The sequence below is a fragment of the Centruroides sculpturatus genome, unplaced genomic scaffold (genome assembly GCF_000671375.1).
Source record: "Centruroides sculpturatus isolate CEXI.00-Female unplaced genomic scaffold, Cexi_2.0 scaffold960, whole genome shotgun sequence".
In the NCBI taxonomy this organism is placed as follows: domain Eukaryota; kingdom Metazoa; phylum Arthropoda; class Arachnida; order Scorpiones; family Buthidae; genus Centruroides; species Centruroides sculpturatus.
Genome location: NW_019385621.1, coordinates 148,950 through 165,890, shown reverse-complemented (window position 1 = coordinate 165,890; position 16,941 = coordinate 148,950). Strand labels below are relative to the sequence as shown.

The following is a 16,941-nucleotide window of genomic DNA, read 5'->3' as shown; positions in this document are numbered from 1 at the left end:
CCCCTATAACACTGTTGATAATTCCGTTTTATATGAATTCCATGTTGTACGAGTCACTTAGATTTTACAAATACATGTGCAGGGCTGTGAATACCTCACGTATTTGTAAAATCTAAGTGACTCGTACAACATGGAATTCATATAACACTGAATTATCTACCGTGTTATGGGGGGTCGACTGTAATTAAGTTTCATTCAAATATAAACTTTCGGCAATGTTAAATAGTTTATTAAGGAAATACTTACATTAGAAAATTCCGACTGTTCATTCTGTTGTGAGCAACAATCGCTAATCTGAAAATAATCACTTTTTTTAATCAAAATTCTCAATTATTATACTTTGTTATCATTTAAATCTTCTCTATCAATAATCGTATAAGTGATTTAGATACGTAAACCTTCGACAATAGGACACTTTGTCTGTCTTTTTATATTGAGACAATGCTGTATTCTATAATCTACTTTAAAAAGCCTCTAAAAATTAAAGTAAAGAAATAAAAATTATAATACTGTATTGATAATTATTTGTCTTTAATTAATCTTTGCCCCTCTAGATAGTTTTCTGCGTACCCCTTGATTACAGATATATTAATAATTAATATTTTAAAATTAAAAATGTATTTATTTATCTATTTAAATACTCACAGCCGTGTTTACTTTATCTGAAAACAAAGTCTTATTAATATAAATTTAAACAGAAAAGATTTTAAAGTAATTTAAAGTACTGTTTAAATGTGTGATTGTCATTCAAATACTAAAGATAGAAAATAAAAGAGAAAACGTACCAATAAATTCGTGTTTTGCCGTACCGAATGGTATCAAACAGAACAAAATCAAAAGTACAATTGACATTTCTTAAAGAGTCTCTACAAAAAAATAAAATTCGAACACGGAGAGTTTCGACTTTTAAGGGAGTAGAATTTGTCTTGGTAAACATTAAATGATTCCGTCATTAAAACAGATACTCACTTAAAACTTTACGAAGGTCTACCGTATTTATTAAGCTGCGATATAAAAACAAAATTTAAAGGAAATGTCTACTAGTTAATTACAAAGAAATAAGTTTAGGTGTTTAAACAGGGGTACGAGGAAGTAACTGTGCGCGTGTGTATGTAATTAATGGAGTTCTCTTCAAAATGCAGTTTAAACGCAAGCCTGTAGATGTTACCAAGATTGATACTAAATTATACGTTAAAATATTATAATACATATAAAATAAGTTTAGTTAAATATGCAAGAAGTATTTAATTTTTTTCAAATATAACTGGCCAAAAACAACCGCCGTGTAACGAGCAGTTTTTGTTCTCGTTATTTATAGGTTTGATCATGTGTAATTCAAAATACAATATCATCTGTGAAGGAAGAAAAGGTCAAGCAAAGCACTGATGTTAAAGGTTATGCATTAAATCTGAAGACTAATATTTCAAATATACAATAGAAAGTATGTTAAAATAGTTGTTACGTAGCCTATTTTTAATGTTTCGGAGAAGATCTTTAACGTTAATAATAAATTTTAATTAGGTTGGAATTTTAAAGTATAAAATATAATGCTTCAGATTGTTACATCATTTTTATTTTATATTTAAGCTTATTGATTTTATGAGAAGTGGCTGTTATGTAGGTCAGGAGTGTGTGTAATCAACTGTTTTATAGGAAAAGGAGCGAGTTCCTAACGTAATTGTTAAGAAAATAAATGAAATGCTATTATATTCTTTTTATTACCAGCATAAAATCTAGTGTAATAAAATTTTATTGATTATTTAGACATTTTTAAATATATTACTAATAATAATTATTAAACTCGGATTTAAAAAATTGGAAATTGTCAGATATGTGATAGTAAAATTTATTGAATTATTAAATTTATTCATTAATTTCTTTGTTAATATTAATTATATAATCACGAAATAACCGTCCAAGTATTACGTCTGTATTTTATGAAGGAGGGGGATTCGTTTGTATCTGATCATTGATGACGATGGGAGAAGAGAAATAAGTTTTTGATGTCGTAAGATCACATCTTTCGTTTATTTTTCTTTCCAATTATCACAAAATTCGTGAGCAATGGCTACATTATTATTACAGCATTCCTTTTAAATGATATATCATTCGTCCTTTATACAGAAATCCCCGCTTTTACGCCACAAAGTACCTATGTTAATACCTGTTTTCGCTTACCCAACAAAATCCAGAGGAATTTCGCTTTTACCTTATGCCTTTTACGAAAAAAAAAAAAGTAAAAGCATGTTTCGCCAAAGGCAATTTTTATCAAAAGTAGCCTTTTGCAGCCAACCGTTATGAATAAAACATAATTTAACTAAAATCAAATTTTCTACATTTGTTTAAATAAAAATTTAAATGTTTTACTCTCTAAATTGACAAAGAAATTCATAACACAGCATAACAATAATAAAGTTTTATTGATTATATAGATCAAAATTCCATATAAAATCATACATTAATCCAAAACCATTGAAGAAAAAAACATTACAGAATAATTTCGTAATACATTGAAACAAATTTCATATATTCTTGTGCAGGCAATTATAAATTTTTGCATTTCTTTTCTAAATAAATAAATAAAATAATAATTAGAAAATGAAAAATATATAAACAATGTTTCGTTCCTTCAAAACATGGCATAAATAAACTGTTCAATTAAAGAATTGTTATTAATTTATAACGTAATATCGCAGTCTATTGTAAAAAAAAAGTAATTAATAATCAATATCATATTAATATGAATTACTTTAAGCTAGTGTCTACTAGCTTAAAGTAGCGTGCCTAGTGGGCAACTAGGCACTAGGCACGTGAGGAACTAGGCACGTGAGGCACACACATACTTAAAAACCCCAAAATTAGAAAAAAAAGAAAAGCATGTTCGTAATCGGGTCCACTAACTCTTAAATTGTGTGCCTCAGAGTGGCAGCTACTTTATTTAAAGATCTTCTGTGACGTAAGAGAGTAAAAGAAAATAAAATACGCTCTAACTTCTTTTATATGGTTTTGTGGCCTATTTTTATTTGTACTTATTATTTTAATATATAAGTGTAGATACACGTAGGCATATATTACCAGTAGTTAACACCCTGTATTCAGGCTATATCGTAAGAAATTTTCTCAAACAAAATGGCTTTTAGACAGGGATCAAATACAAGCAATTTTGGTTCTATGAACGTCTCAGTTTTCTTAATAAATACAATCTCTCGAAGTTTCTTTGTTGTCCTAAATGTTTACTGCCTTACATAGCATACGTGTAGTACGTCGACCCCCCCTACTACACTGTTGATAATTCCGTTTTATATGAATTCCATGTTGTACGAGTCACTTAGATTTTACAAATACGTGAGCCGGGCTGTGAACAGCTCGCGTATTTGTAAAATCTAAGTGACTCGTACAACATGGAATTCATATAAAACGGAATTATCAACAGTGTTATAGGTGGGTCAACTTGTATTTTTCTAGACTATACTATAATTAGCATTAAGGCTGATGAAGGTAAAACTTTAATACCTTTCCTACGGTAAAAATTAGCATTAAATTAATTAATCTAAAATATTCTACAAGAAAAGATTGATCTAGACTAACTACATTTATAATTTAAATTTTTTAAAATGTTTTAAAATATATTTTAATAATTGTTTTACCTTAATCAGATATATGAAAGTCTGCGTTTTACCTACAATAATTTGAAGAAAAAAAAACTAAATAACAAAATTTAATAATTATATATAATTATTCAAATATTTAGATATTAGTTAAGATTTAAAATACAGTCAATCCCCCTATAACACTGTTGATAATTCCGTTTTATATGAAATCCATGTTGTACGAGTCACTTAGATTTTCAAATACGTAAGCCGTTCATAGCCCGGAACACGTATTTGTAAAATCTAAGTGACTCGTACAACATGGATTTCATATAAAACGGAATATATCAACAGTGTTATAGGGAGGGGTGTCGACTGTAGTTTTATTTAACTGTATAGAAACTTGCATTATTAAGTTTATAGAAATGTAAATAATTTTACTTTTGCACAAAAACCTCTTCCTCCGTCATTACAAATTTTGGGCCGTAACTATACAAAAGTGAAGGAAAAAAACACAAGAAATATTTGTTATAAATTATTACGTTACGTTAATTAAGTACGTGTATATCAAATAAAGATATACAAAATCTATTCTAATTTCTATTTAAAATTATAGAAATAAAATTTGTATTTAAAATTATTTATACACTTTATTATTACCTTCATTTTAAAATAGCGTTGAAGTATTGTCTAAACAGAAATTACATTCATAGAATTAATATAATAATTAAAAAGAAAATGTTGTAAATTTTCATTAATTAAAAGCTCATTCTTACATTTTCCTGTACCTAAAATAAGAAAAAGAAAATCTTTATAATCATAATTTAATAAATCGAAATATTTATGTCTTTATTAATGTAATTTTTAATATAGAAAACTTCCAATTTACACGGAATTTCTTATATAGTTAATCGGGGCCTCCAGGTTTCCATATCCGGTCACGTTTTTTCATCTATAAGGAAGGACGGACACACAGACGGACGACAATGGGGAATTTATAGGACTACAAATTAAATTTTACTTACTTTTGTAAATTTTTCATTGCACTGTGCATCCTGAAATGTATGGTAAAAAATTGAGAGTTTTAACTATTATTATATTATATTATCTATCCTTAAGTCATATATTACAATAAAAATTATAGAATAAATTGTCAGAAAACAAAACAAATCTTATTAATAATTTTTATGATTTTAAAATCTATGGAAAATGCTTTTAGATTTTTAAAAATTATACTGATTTATAAATTCTAAATAATTTTCTATAAGACGAAAAATATATTTGTATTTATAATTTTAAGGTGTGTAATTTAACGTTTTTAACCAAATTACAACGATCTTTATTGAGGTAGTAGCGACTATTTATGCATTTTCGTACATCAAAACCTGTGTAAACCGGAATCACACGCCGTTTTGAACAGGGTTTTCATTATTAATACAGAAAATCGCTTCGTTCCGGACAATTTTTTCTCCGTTTAAGCAGGTTTTCGTTTTATTTAGGTTCCTGTTTAAACAGTTTTACTATATATGCCGGGGTATGCTACGTGTAACATGGTAAGTTTTACGGCTTTAACCTCTCCCGTTTACAATTAAAAAGCTAAACAAAATTAAAATGAAATAGTATATTGTATATAACATATTTATTTTGTACCCCCGTGAACTATATTGTATTACTATATATACTTATATCGTAAAAGTTAATAAACTAATTCCTAAGATGATATGTAAATTATACAGAGGCTAATCATAGATCCTATTTAATTTTGTATTTTTCGCTTCTGGTTCATCTTTTTTCATTTAAAAATTACGTTATAAGATTTATATTCTTTGGGAAACAATAATAAAACGAACAATTGTTTACTGTGGCATCGTCGCAATGCTCTGTATCTCAAGTTAGCAGTGTCTTGTCCCTGTACGATATACTTTTCCTGCTAACAATAGGATCTGGGCCTCCTACACCCACAATTTCCACATCTGCTTTGAACTTTTATCTATCTAACTCCATTCTCAATGTCAAGGACGAACAGGCAGAACAATGGAAATTTATAGGTCTATAAATTTATCTAAATTGCAGCCCAGTTACAATGAAAATATGATTAATAATGTATAAATTTATAACAATGATATCAGTTTAAATTATCGATTTATCGTTTTTTTAACCAAAGCTATTGTAAAAACTAAGCATAGAATCGTTTAGTATCGTTGCGTTTTCAGTGTATATTTACATGAAAGTACATCGAACACGAAATTCATTTTATATAAAGGATGATTATATACAATACGTTAGCAATTTGTAAACTGAATTCTTATTCGTTTTGTATTTATTCGTGTTCCTTCACTTAAATCACGGTATTTTTCGATCGACAAGTTTCTGTAAATCTCCTATAATTGGGCTGCAACTTGAAAAAACTGTAGACCTATAAATTACCACAGTCGTCCGTTTGTCCGTCTGTCCTTAATGTCGAGAACGGTGTTAGATAGGTGACCAGCGCAACTCTATTATTAAACCAAAGTCATTCCATTTATCAGGCACGAACCCACGACTAATGGTCAGAGTGATTTTATCCACTCGTAATTAATTAATGAAAATATATATATATTATAAAATAAAAAAGTATTTCTTGTGTTAATTGATGGATCTTGTTAAGGTAATTAAAAACACAAATAACATAATTTAATTCAATATAATAAAATAAATAGATACTTACTTTAATGCAGTTATCTATAACGCAATTATAATAAGCCTAGAAATATAATTATTTTATATACAAATTTAATATACATAATTTTTTTTAAAAAATACTTGAAAATTTACTTCTTGAAACTTGGTTTCTTCCATATTTTGGCAATCATCGCAACAGTTGGTAAACTATTCACATTTTTAATAAGATATTTCAATTAATTTCGTATAAAAATGATTTTTCCAAGTTAAAATATAGTCTAATTATTTATTACAATTAATATAAATTTATAATTAAACGATATAAGTATTCTTACTATTGTTGTAATGCTGTCTAGAGGGAGAAAAATAAAAATAATTTATAAATTAGTAGAATATTTTATGCAAATGTATGTATAGAAATGATAAGAAGGAATTACCTTCTGTTATACACAATTTGAATCCTGTGAAAATAAGGGCAATTGTCATCAAGAACTTCATCTTTGTCGTTGATTTTGAAAGTGTGGAGCTTCGTAAAAAGGTCTTTATATACTTTGCATCACAAAAGACTTCACTGACACAAAGTTTCATTGTTTCTTTTTGGTTTCTATAAACATATTTATGCATAAAGTTACCACTTCCTCATTTATGTTTAAAGAACCTGTTCGCAGCTTGTTAGAAGGGTTCTTACCTGGTTTTAGTGGAAAATGTTTTACAATTGTTTATAAAATTTAACTTGTATAATACTTTATGTTTTATATTTTATTATTTTTTAAAATTATAAGCAATAATACGGTAGATATAAATTATAATACACCATTTTCTTATTATAATATATGCCCGATTAGCTGTTAAAAATCAAAATTAAATAACTATGCAAAGCCCTTTTTTTCTTTTTCTTCAGTGCACAACTGTGTAAATTATAGTGTTTACCGAATCGAGTTTCTCTGTTTAATTTTAACAAGGAAAAGAAAATTTTCATTAAAGGCTATTTAATATTCAAACTTTTATATGCAAAAGATGATCGAGATTTAAATAATTATTTTAATAATAAAAAATTTAATTATCAAACCTTATACTGATAAAAATTTCAATGTTAAGCTTTTATTTTGACTGATTATTATCTAAACTTATTTTCCTATACGTAAAGGGAAACTATTGTCACTTTATAAAGGATTTTAGTGAGCTGATTACAAATTTATTGAATTGTACTGTTTAGGATTCGCAGCCATCAATACGTAAAAGAGGCTTGGACATCGATCCATATAGAACAGAGGGGCCACATCCCTTTTTTCCCAATATTTCTGTATAGCAAATTGTCTCTCCTCTCAACGTATTATTACTTTATACCAAACTACATAAATTATAGGTAGAAACAAGTAATATACACAACAAATACATCTTATTTTGTATATTGAAGCAAAACCCGACATTGTCATTGGCCCGTCCCTCCAATATTTATTCAGATTGACTACAATGAAAAATAGGGTGATATGGATAACACTTCCAGTATAGACAACAGAAAGCATAAGACACTAAAAAGCCCACGCATGAAACCATCGGATATGACATCATTAACTGGATGTCGAATTTATTTTCCAAGTAAAATTTACATAAAATTATTATTTTAGTTTTTAATAATTGCTATTATAATGTAATACTGTAGGTTCTATAATGTAATGCTTGTAGGTTTGACAAACAATACATTTTAAGGCCTAGACAGCCCTACAGTACGTCTGTCAAATAGAAATCATTTTACATCCAAGTCATCAAAGGAAAATAGTTTATTATTCATTTTATTAGTTTTCTATATGGTGAAACTTTCTTACGCTTATAAACTAAGTTTAATTATTTTTATAGAGAATTAAATAAATATATTTATAAAAATGTATTAAACATTAGACAAAAAAATAGAAATATCTACTTCAACTTTATTTATTGTTTATTTTATAATAAAATGATTATTAAGCAACAATTATTCATTAGAATATGCAATTTGACTGTTACATTACTCTCAATTATTATAAAATATTAATTTAAATGACAGANAATAAAATGATTATTAAACAACAATTATTCATTAGAATATGCAATTTGTACTGTTACATTACTCTCAATTATTATAAAATATTAATTTAAATGACAGAAAGTTTTAATTTCAATTAATACATTTTATTTTAAATTTTAAAGTGTGTTTTCAGTCCACGAACAACATATATCAACATTTATTCTGTTTAATAAGTTACATAGACCGACAGACAGTCTATAGACTAGTACTGATCTAAGAACCATGTTTTAATATAATTTAAACATGGTAAATTAAAATCACTTTAATGCTGCATACTTCAAACATTTTATACAGTAATGTGTTAAATATTGAAGCAGTTTATATACTGGATTTTCGTCTAACAGAAAATCCAACATGTTCACACTGAATGACGGTATATATACAGCAAATAGCATTATTTGTATCAAAATATAAATGTATAAAAGCAATAATAATTATAAAATAAGCACTAAATTTCAGTTGAATTCTTCTTATTGAATATATTCAAGTAATCTTTTATGATTGTTGTTCCTTATAAAGAAAAACATTGAGTAGAAGAAGAAAATAGTTTTATGTACTCTTCTGAGCAAGTTATTATTTATTAAAACGTTTATTATTACATTACAAATCTCACACGGCAGAAATTTTCACAATAATGATTAAATTATTATTATTATTATTATTATTACAGTATTTATTATTTAAAAATCTTTATATTTTTTTGAATAATAATTAATTAGTAAATATTTGTTATGATATTATGTGGTTCCTGTGATAAATGTTTTTTTTTAAATAACTGAAAAAGAAAAAAAAAACAGCAAATAAGCAAATTGACTGTAGAAAGACCGTACACACAACTCCAAAGCACTCAATATGGCGACTGCCGCCATGCATCACGGTATCGTGTTCATATACCTTGATGCTACGATTACACCAACTGCCATCTATCGATAACCAGACGCACTGTTAAGATCCGCCCACATAGAAACAAGCCAATGGGTTTTAGAAGTAGGAGTGAATCATCGCGGTAATTGGCTGCACCTGTCACGCCTGATTTCCCCTAGAAAAAGCACGTGCTTGCATTATACAGAGTCGATATAAAAATGGCCCGGCAAAGCTATTAGAATGTTTTTTTTTTTCTTTTTTTAGAGATTAAATCATAATATGATGATTAACAATCTTAAAATAATGACTAAAAGTAGCATCGAAAGAGATTGTGAACAAATTTACTTACGAAAGAACGGAATGACGTTGGATCACGATTTCGATCAAACTCGGTGAGGTTGTAGTGAACCCCGAACAAATGACATGAACCAAGCAGTAAGGCACTATAACCTCAAAGGAAAAATCCACAAATTTATTCTCATATCTTCATAATGCCGGACTGCAATTTTAAATCATATTTTCATTTCAACTACACTCTCCATATCTGGCAGTAAAAATTTAATTTAATTTAAAATAAGCTTTCCATATCGGTCTCGATTTTAGTAGTGTCTTACTCCCGTAGATGATACTTCTACTGACAACCAAGTCATGTAGGGTCCTCTATCTAACTTCGTTCTCCAGAAAATTTTTAATTGAAATCACGTAACTTCCGATTAGCCAGTAAAATTTATATATACTTAATTGTGGTCTCCAGTCCCTAACCTCCTCATACCTGGTTGCGAAATTAACAAAGAATAGACTGATGGTCGACTGTGGTAATGTACTGTACACGTCTGTAATTTGAAAATTCCAGCCTAAATATTTTTTTTTTTTTATAGATTTTTCTTTTCTTTCAATCAAAACTTTATGTAAATTTTGGTGTAGAGTTCGGACCCTGTCCGGAACATCTTAGTTCTGTGTTACGTTAAGAAATGTTCAACGTTCCTCTATTCAGCGTTTACGGGTATCACGAAATCCAATGCCATCAATTTAAGCATTTATTATAATTAAACCTTAAAATAGATTTTAGCATAAAGAACCCGACTTTTCGGACGCCCTGATTGAAAATCCCCGTCTGTCCTCCGTCTTTCCATGCAGCTTATTCTTTTTTAATAAGCACGATCCGAGACGTTCCAAATGTACCGTACTAGATAATTTCTGTACCATGGATAAGCTCTATCTGCACTTTTTGTTCGATCTCAGACCTCATCCGTACTTGAACATCCTTTCCGGAGGAGTGTAGCTGCTCTCCCTAATCTCAGCTGGCTTGTCGAGTATCAAAGAGTTATCAGTATCGAGCCTTATCCTACATCTTTTACTCCAATCTTCTCTCCAATTTAAATGTTTTTTGGGCAGCCAACTTCCTACTAATCAGAAAGGCAGTCGCGCGCGAAGCTTTCATTTTACGTCCACGATCACCCGAATGTGGGTGGTCGTCCTCCCACTTATTTACTTGCTTCATTGCTGCTATTTTCATGCTATTGTAAACGGTTTTATGACGGGATCGCAACCGGATCGAATTTAACAAGCCAAAAGATTGCTTTTTTTTTTCTTCCAAATTAATATTTTACACCCTGTATATAAACTTGAAATAAAACATTAAACTGCTGCGATACTAATTTATTTTACCTTTGCCAATGTTACAAGATTTTGTTATTGGCATACAATTTTTCTTCATTCTTTCTATTATTCTTCCTGTAAGACAAACATTATATTAAAACTTATGCTGTATCGTTTAATTATATTTTAAAATATGCACTAATCAAAGTTATTCTTAAATATTATTTATATATCATAGTATAATACTTTTTTTCCGAACTCTCAAACACCCGAAATGTCGCTAAACATAGTAAATAAAACAAAGTTCAAGGTACAGTACATAGTGTCTCGCGTCGCCGTGAGAACACCCACAGGAGTAGCTACCATCTCCTTGTCCAAACTTGGACTTGAAATGGGGAAACCTTCCGTGTCCGATCAGTACTTGCGTCGTCAACCAGTTACAACACACCGGAGTAAGGCCAACTTCAGGCACGAAGGCGTAGGTTGACCTACCTACTGTACTTTGAGTTCAGCGCACTTGCCAGTATGTCATCGATCGTTGCAGTAGAGTACCTTTTATGTATGTGGTCGAGGGTTCCACTGTCTTCGTTACAAATGGACCCTTAGCCCCCGCCTTGGCCAATTGGTCGGCACGTTCGTTACCCATGATCCCGATGTGGCCTCAGACCCACCTCAGGGCAACGTGTCGTTCGTGCCTTGCCCTTAGTACCCTACCTCTGATCTCCTGTACCAACTCATTACTATGGTACCCGTCGTTCAAGGCCTGAAGCGACGACTGGCTATCTGAGTAAGGAATGGACCTTAGACCGTCACTGACGAGCAATTAACTGATTGCCCCTGGAAGCTGGCTTCTTACAGAAACACAGCTTCTCTATCGCCACTAGGCACGCCACTAGGTTCATCATAACTATTACGAGGGCCGAAGACATGCTTCGGCCCTCGTAATAGTATATGATGAACCTAGTGGCATAGTACAGTATATGATAAACATTCTCTGGTACCTTCGCATTGGCGAAGTTATAACATGGAACCTCCGTAGTTCTGCTTTGTATACGGCGGGATGTTTTCTGTAACCAATAAATCTTATTGTTCAATTTCTTTCTGACGCGCTTTTTTGTTACCTATATAAATTATTTTATCCAGTTGTTGGTACAGTGATTTTAAATCGCAGTGTTTGACGAAGAAGAAGTGGGACAACCAGTCCTCACGAAATTCAAATCAAGAATCATCACCATCAACGCAGTATTTTCCGATTCACGATTATTAGATAAATAAGTTAAGTCGATATATTGTATTGCATCATGTACTCCTTTTCGTTGAAATTAAACGGTTATTTAGTTGTTAACTTTACTTCCGTCGGGCTGTCTCTCAGTTTCTATCAGAAACTCGATAGCTTACTCACGCGTGACCTACTTTTTAACCCAAACTAAACTCGCCGTCGCGGCTGCCGTGTCGACCAAGACACTGTGGTGTCACTTCTGACGAGTCATCAAAGAGGTGCCGACCCTCCGGTCACACTGCTTACTAAATTGGCTTTTAAGATTTTTGGGACTATGGCGCACTTTTATATTTTTTTCCAAGATATTTCAATTTGTTCTTTATTCCAACCGCGTGGCTTGGATAATTTGAAAAAGTCCGTTCGAAAGCCGAAAGTTCGAAAATTAACTGTATTCGATTTCTTTTTCGTTTGAGGATAATCGAAGTATTTTATTAATTTTTGGTATGTTGGGATATTTACATCGAACCGTATTCCATCGCATGTGGCTATGTATTTTGCAACTGGTGTATCAATAAGATCACTAATGGCCGGTGCCCTTTATGCCGATTTCCCATATCCATAATTACGCAGCGAGGTAACATCGAAGAAATTATTTCTACTCAATTCGGCAAGTGTAATTCGTGTGAAAAACCGATGCTTCTATCAAAATTACGTGACCACTCGAATAAATGTCAAGGGACCGATAAAACCCCTACCACCAAGAAAAGTGTCTGCTGTGTACATTGTCACAAGAAAATTTTGGATACAAAATCTTTAAAGCGAGTGAGAAAAAATAAGGCTGGGAAATCATCCATCTGTGCTGTAAAAATATCGAAATAGTTTGCACCATTATCATTTATGACGACTACAAGAAGAATCGGAAGAATTTAACATAATGTATTCGAATGAATAATTTTAATGTAATTTGAGTGAAATTATAAGAAAGAAGTTCTGTTTAGATTTAAAATGATATTAAAATTTGATAATTATTATTTATAAATACAGTAATACCCCGAACTTACGCAATAGGTGGGACCGAGCGATAACCGCGTAAGTCGAATTCGCGTAAGTCGGGGTATAATTTCCCAATTTTTGTAAAATCCAAGTCGGATGTATGTAAGCTAATAAATGTTCTCGTTAATCTTATCTCGTATTTTGATTCGTTTACGGTTACAAGAAATCATCACATAGAGTCTCTCGAGTCTCCGTAGATATAACAAACACAGAAATAAATAACACAAAATAAATTGTAACTATGCGTCGATTCCGCGCGACACGTCCGAACATGTAAGCTGAACAATAGTGTGAAGGGGAGTGAGTAATCAAGAGTTGCGTGGCGCTCAAACAAAAGACGAATCAACGAGATTTGAAAATCGCGTAACTCCGGGTTCGCGTAAGTCGGGGTAGCGTAAATCGAGGTATTACTGTATTATTTTTATTTTCAACGAAGGAAATATACACGACAGTTTTCGTATTTATGAAGATTCTTTACAGTTGCTGTTCGTAATAACTTTTTTTTTACACTATAACACACACACCTTATGTCTCTGTAAAGCAATATTTACCGTTTTACAAACGTTTTCAACCTAACCTATAGGTCATCGTCAGGTATTTTGAATTCTCTGAAATGTTTTTTTGTATTGGTTCCAGGTTCGAACGATTATTTGAAAAGAAATTCAAATTTTTTATAACTGTTTCGAACATCTCGTTAAAATATCAAATATATTAAAAATGTAACAAATGCTATAAATATGTTAAATTGAACTAATTAAAATACATGGAATAAAATCAAATACAGTACAAATATACCAACACAATATACATAATTATATCGATAGAGTGCGCGTTATGTATTATACTTTACTACGTTATTTTTGATCATATATTTCCGTGCCGATGCATTCCACAAAGATGCCACATGTAATCCTGTGGCATCTTTGTGGTTTAAACATTTGCCAGTAAGGCTGGATCTATATATTTCAAACTTTTCCAAAGTCATTGCTATAGACGGTGAGAGCACAGGTCTAACTATTCTAGCCTCATTCCATATATTTTCCTATATATTTGATAGTTTCAATAACTGCCAGGTTTTCCTTATATTTATAATTATACTTTTGCTGTATATTATTATCCAAACCCTAAGATCAGAGTCGATTAAGGTTTGTTCAACTCAAACAATGGTCAAATCAGGGGTGGGCAGGTGTCTAGGTATACGTGGTAGTCTATACTTTCCTTAGTGACGTAGAGAATATATATGAAAAATTTGGTGCAGATCAAGCAAAAAGCTAAGAACAGAGACACACAAACATTCTATTATCTATGTACACTAATAGACAAAAGGTCACAAAACGTGGAGTTTTGCAAAAAAGTTGCGGTGTTAAATTTGGCATTTAAACATTAGATGTGTGGCTGAACTCGCTCTATGATAAGCTAATTTGAAATATTTTTTTTACTATTTTAAAAGTAGTAAACTAGTATTTTTGTATGTACTTCGTAACTCCTATATATTTTGTATATTTTTAGCCACGGAATTCTGGAAAGTATCTTGGTGTTCCATGCGCGAGGTTGCGGAGACTATAACCAGAGTCGGTAGATTAACTGGTCTTTCGACTTCCTATCTTCGCTCATTGCTAGAATCAACTAGAGACAAATGTTACCACCAGGGGGACTGCAATCACTACAAGACCGCTAGATCGAATCCCTGTGAGGTCGAATGTTTTCTTTTTATTGAAAGATATATANTTACACTTATTAAATACTGTATATAATTATTCACATTTAAGAATTAATAGAATAAATGCAACACATTTAGCTGCCATCATTTTAATTCTCCTAAAACTTTTGTTCTAAAACTTACACCACTTCATATACAAACTTACAATGTACTGTACATTTTCAAAATATACAACATATATATATCATGCCCATATTTAAGAATAAAAAATATTATTACTTTATACATTTTCAAACCACAATGCTACAAACATTATTGCATAAAGCAATACATTTTAATTTCAAAATACACGTAAGCCATCCAGTTTTTAATTAAGTAGCTGGAGTTAAGATGTTGCTGTTTGTGTCATGATAGCAAATCATTGTGGGATATGATTTCATAGCTTGAGCAGGTGCTTAAGTGTATCTGAGTGTTTTTAACTCCACGTGATTCAGAATTTAGCAAATAAAGTACCATGCTTTTTGTTTTTGTTTCTAAAATCTAATTTTTTTATTATTATTTAAGTCATTTTAAAAAACCCATATTTTAAATTTAAATTTCAAATTTAAAAATCATCAAATTTAAATCAAAATTAAAAAAAACCATCAAATTTAAAAAACCCATATTTTATAAAAATTAGAAAAAACAACCTCGAAACCAAGAGAAGGTCAAAAAACCCAGATCTGGGTTTTAAAACCAAAAAGTGGTAACTCTGATCCTGATATTAATCCTACCAATGTACAGTTCTCATGAAGGAATAGCAACTTAGATTATTTTGCAAAATATTTCATATCACCTAAAGATTCTGTTCCATGGAAATATGAAAAAATATGACTTACAATAAAATTATTTATATCTTACTTTTTGCACTTTTCTTGTGTCATATCATTCCACAAATCTACATTGACTCACAAACTTCTATTCACAGTTTGTTAATCATGTTTGGGTCTAAATGTTTTTTCAGACTTTTGTCATGAATGACAGGTTTACTTTGTACTGCATGAATTAATCTTTCAGTCCAGTCATCATTAATTTCAATTCCTAAAAAAAATATGCAAACATGCACATTATTAAATAATAATGCTCTCAAATGTCAGTTAATAGAAATATACTGTTCAAATTCACAAAATGACTTATTCATAAAATATCTTACAACATAATTTTAAAAAAAATATATTAAATATTATAAATTTGCTTCTTCTTACCTCTTTGTGAAGACATCCCAACACACTACTACAACAAACACCAAAATTTAACTGAGTTATCCAACTGTTTAGTTGGAAGTGTGGACATGATGTTTAAACATACAGTTCATATCACAGTTACACAATCATTCCATTTGAGCTACAATACAAATTAAATAAACTGTCAACTGTTGCATGTGAATGCAGTTCTTAGATGTACTCATGCAAATAAACAGTTGGTCAACTAAAAATTACATGTCAACAACTAGCCTTAAATATATTTTCCTTATGTAGTAATAAAAAAAAACATTACAAGATGATTTAATATTCTCACAAAGTGAAAATTATCATCTCTGACACAGATTATAAAAATAGAACATACTAAAGAAATGTTACTTTTTGCTTGGGCAAGTAGCATTTGGAATAGGTATGTAAGTTTCCTTATGTAGGTACTGTTTTTGGCAAGAGGTGTTATAGAAGATAAAATAACAGACTGAACTGATAAGATTCTACAGCTCCAACTGTATTAACCCTTAACTGGTTTTATGGGGGCCGCGTGGCCCCCACGCATCATATTTTTACGATTTTCTAAAAATCTAAATATCGTGCGCAGCTGTCATTTTATGTAATCTCATTACGTCGCGACTCTTAGCGAGTGCCAAATGTTCGGCCCTGTAGCACTTACAAGGATGGAGCTACGTACTTTCTGGGGGCCGCGCAGCCCCCACGATACCAGTTACGTTGGTTTTTTGTGGAAATGTGTTTTTATGTTTTTTTTTATTTTTACAATTATTTTGCAAATATATCTCAATCTTGCATCAAAAATTCAAAATGACTACCAAAGAATCATTTGAACTGCTAATAGATGATAATATTATACAAATTGCTAGATCAAGCCGAAATCTCCTGAAAAGAGTATGTTGTCATTTTGTGCTGGAAAAAAAGATGGTAAATATGCTACTAAGTGCAACAGTTGTTTGAAATTTATTTGCAAAGTGCATAGTACT

At 30.5% G+C, this 16,941-nt stretch overlaps 1 long non-coding RNA gene across 1 annotated transcript; it reads right to left on the bottom strand.

Moving 5' to 3' along the window:
- Positions 1 to 244: 244 nt before the first annotated feature.
- Positions 245 to 887, bottom strand: LOC111640677. Its single transcript, XR_002759302.1, has 3 exons — positions 786 to 887; positions 646 to 662; positions 245 to 294 (listed from the first exon to the last, which is right to left on the bottom strand). It is a non-coding gene; the product is annotated as an uncharacterized LOC111640677 (long non-coding RNA).
- Between the last annotated feature and the right edge of the window lie 16,054 nt (positions 888 to 16,941).